At 33.2% G+C, this 3049-nt stretch overlaps 1 non-coding gene across 1 annotated transcript; it reads right to left on the bottom strand.

Annotated features, from left to right (window-relative positions):
* Window positions 1-2051: 2051 nt before the first annotated feature.
* LOC130953770 (small nucleolar RNA R71) lies at window positions 2052-2155 on the bottom strand. Its single transcript, XR_009075932.1, has one exon. It is a non-coding gene; the product is annotated as a small nucleolar RNA R71 (small nucleolar RNA).
* Between the last annotated feature and the right edge of the window lie 894 nt (window positions 2156-3049).

Below are 3049 nucleotides of genomic sequence, written 5' to 3'. Positions count from 1 at the left end.
CCGGGGATTGTTTGAGTTTGGACAACTGACGGTTCATCTTGTTGCTTAGATTAGGTAATTTTCTTCTTGTCATATTTTCAAAAAAAAATTTTCAAAAAAAATTTGTGTTTCGTGTTTGAGTCTAGAGTCAAACTTTAAGTTTGGTGCCAATTGCATGTTTTTATTTTTGTAGCATTTTTCAAAAACTCGTGCATATATTCTTCTTGATCTTCAAGTTGTTCTTGATGATTGTCTTTGTTTGATCTTGTGATTTTCTTGTTTTGAGTCTTTTCTTGTTTTTCATATGCATTTTTAATTTGTTAGTGTCTAAGCATTAAAAATTTCTAAGTTTGGTGTCTTGCATGTGTTTCTTTTCTTAAAAATTTTTCAAAAATATGTTCTTGATGTTCATCATGATCTTCAAAGTCTTCTTGGTGTTCATCTTGACATTCAAAGTGTTCTTGCATGCATTATGTGTTTCGATCTTAAATTTTTATGTCTTGTGTCATTTTTGTGTTTTTCTCTCTCCTCATTAATTTAAAAAAAATCAAAAATAAATATCTTTTCCTTAATTGACTCATAAATTTCGAAATTTTGGGTTGACTTAGTCAAAAATTTTTAAAAAAAATAAAATAAAACAAAAATTTAGTTGTTTCTTATTAGTCAAGTCAAAATTTCAATTTAAAAATTCTATCTTTTCAAACCTTTTTCAAAATCAAATCTTTTCATCTCTTTCATGTTTTTCGAAAATTCTTCAAAATAAATTTTTCAAAAACTTTTTCTTAATTTTATTTCATAATTTTCGAAATAATTACTAACAATTAATGTTTTGATTCAAAAATTTCAAGTTTGTTACTTTTTTGTTAAGAAAGGTTCAATCTTTAAATTCTTGAATCATATCTTTTAGTTTCTTGTTAGTCAAGTCATCAACCTCAATTTTCAAAATCAAATCTTTTTAAATTTCTTTTTCAAATCTTTGTCAAAATAGATTTCAATCATATCTTTTTCAAAAACTTAATTTCAATATCTTTTTCTAACTTCCTATCTTTTTAAAATTTATTTTCAAATCTTTTTCAATTAACTACTTGACTTTTTGTTTGATTTTAAAAAGTTTACTAATTCTTATCTTTTTCAGAACCACTTAACTAGTTTTCTCTCTCCAATTTTTGAAAACCACTAACAACTTTTCCAAAAATCTTTTTAATTAACTAATTATTTTAAACTCTAATTTTATTTTATTCCTTTCTTAATTTTCGAATACTAACTAATATTTAAAATAAAAACAAAAATATTTTTCCTTTTATTTAATATTCGAATTCCCTCTCTCTCATCTCTTTCTATTTATTTATTTATTTACTAACACTTCTCTCCTTCTTAAAATTCGAACCCTCTCTCCCTTTGTGTGTTCGAATTCTCTTTATTTTCTCTCTACCTCATTCTTATCTTCTTCTCTTCTTCTACTCACATAAAGGAATCTCTATACTTTGACATAGAGGATTTCTCTTCTTTTTTGTTCTCTTCTTTTTCACATGAGCAAGAATAAAGATAAAGATATTCTTGTTGAAGCCAATCCTGAACCTGAAAGGACTCTGAAGAGGAAGCTAAAAGAAGCTAAAGCACAACTCTCTGGAGAGGACCTGACAGAAATTTTTGAAAAAGAAGAAGACATGGCAGCCGAAAATAACAACAATGCCAGAGATGCAAGGAAGATGCTTGGTGACTATGCTGCACCAACTTCCAACTCCTATGGAAGAAGCATCTCAATTCCTGCCATTGGAGCAAACAACTTTGAGCTTAAGCCTCAATTAGTTTCTCTAATGCAGCAGAACTTCAAATTTCATGGACTTTGATCAGAAGATCCTCATCAGTTCTTATCTAAATTCTTGCAGATCTGTGATACTGTTAAGACCAATGGGGTTGATCCCGAGGTCTACAGACTTATACTTTTCCCCTTTGCTGTAAGAGACAGAGCTAGGACATGGTTGGACTCACAACCTAGAGAAAGCCTGAACTCTTGGGACAATCTGGTCAATGCTTTCTTGACCAAATTCTTTCCACCTCGAAAGGTGAGTAAGCTCAGAATGGACATCCAAACCTTCAGACATAAGGAAGGTAAATCCCTCTATGAAGCTTGGGAAAGATACAAGCAATTAACCAAATGGTGTCCTTCTGACATGTTTCCAGAATGGAGCATCATATGTATATTCTATGATGGTCTGTCTGAAATGTCAAAGATGTCATTGGGTCATTCTGCTGGTGGATCCCTTCATCTGAAAACACCTGTAGAAGCCCAAAAACTCATTGAGATGGTTGCAAATAACCAGTTCATGTACACTTCTGAAAGGAATCCTGTAAATAATGGGGTAACTCAGAAGAGAGGAGTTCTTGAGATTGATACTCTGAATGCCATATTGGCTCAGAACAAAATATTGACTCAGTAAGTCAATATGATTTCTCAGAATCTGACTTGATTGCAAGCTACATCCGGCAGTGTTAAAGAAGCCACCTCTGAAGGAGAAGCTTATGACCCTGAGAATTCTGCAATGGAAGAGGTGAATTACATGGGAGAATCCTGTGGAAACACCTACAATCCTTCATGGAGGAATCATCCCAATTTCTCATGGAAAGATCAATAGAAGCCTTAACAAGGCTTCAATAACAATAATAGTGGGAAAAATAGGTTTGGCAATAGCAAACATTTTCCATCATCTTCTCAACAACAGACAGAGAATTTTGAGCAGAGCCTCTCTGGCTTAGCAAACATAGTCTCTGATCTATCTAAGGCCACTCTCAGTTTTATGACTGAGGCACGGTCCTCCATCAGAAATTTGGAGGCACAAGTGGGTCAGCTGAGTAAAAGAGTTACTGAAACTCCTCCTAGTACTCTCCCAAGCAATATAGAAGAGAATCCAAAAAGAGAGTGCAAGGCCATCTACACGTCCAACATGGCCGAACCTGTAGAAAAGGGAAAGGCAGTGATTCCTAGTGAGGAAAACCTTATGGGACGTCCAGTGGCCAACAAGGAGTTCCCTATTGAGGAACCAAAGGAGTATGAAGCTCAACTAGAGAC

This window comes from Arachis stenosperma, chromosome 9 (genome assembly GCF_014773155.1).
Source record: "Arachis stenosperma cultivar V10309 chromosome 9, arast.V10309.gnm1.PFL2, whole genome shotgun sequence".
Taxonomy (NCBI): Eukaryota; Viridiplantae; Streptophyta; class Magnoliopsida; order Fabales; family Fabaceae; genus Arachis; species Arachis stenosperma.
The sequence above is the reverse complement of the archived record's forward strand: the minus strand, read 5'-3'. Positions and strand labels throughout refer to the sequence as shown.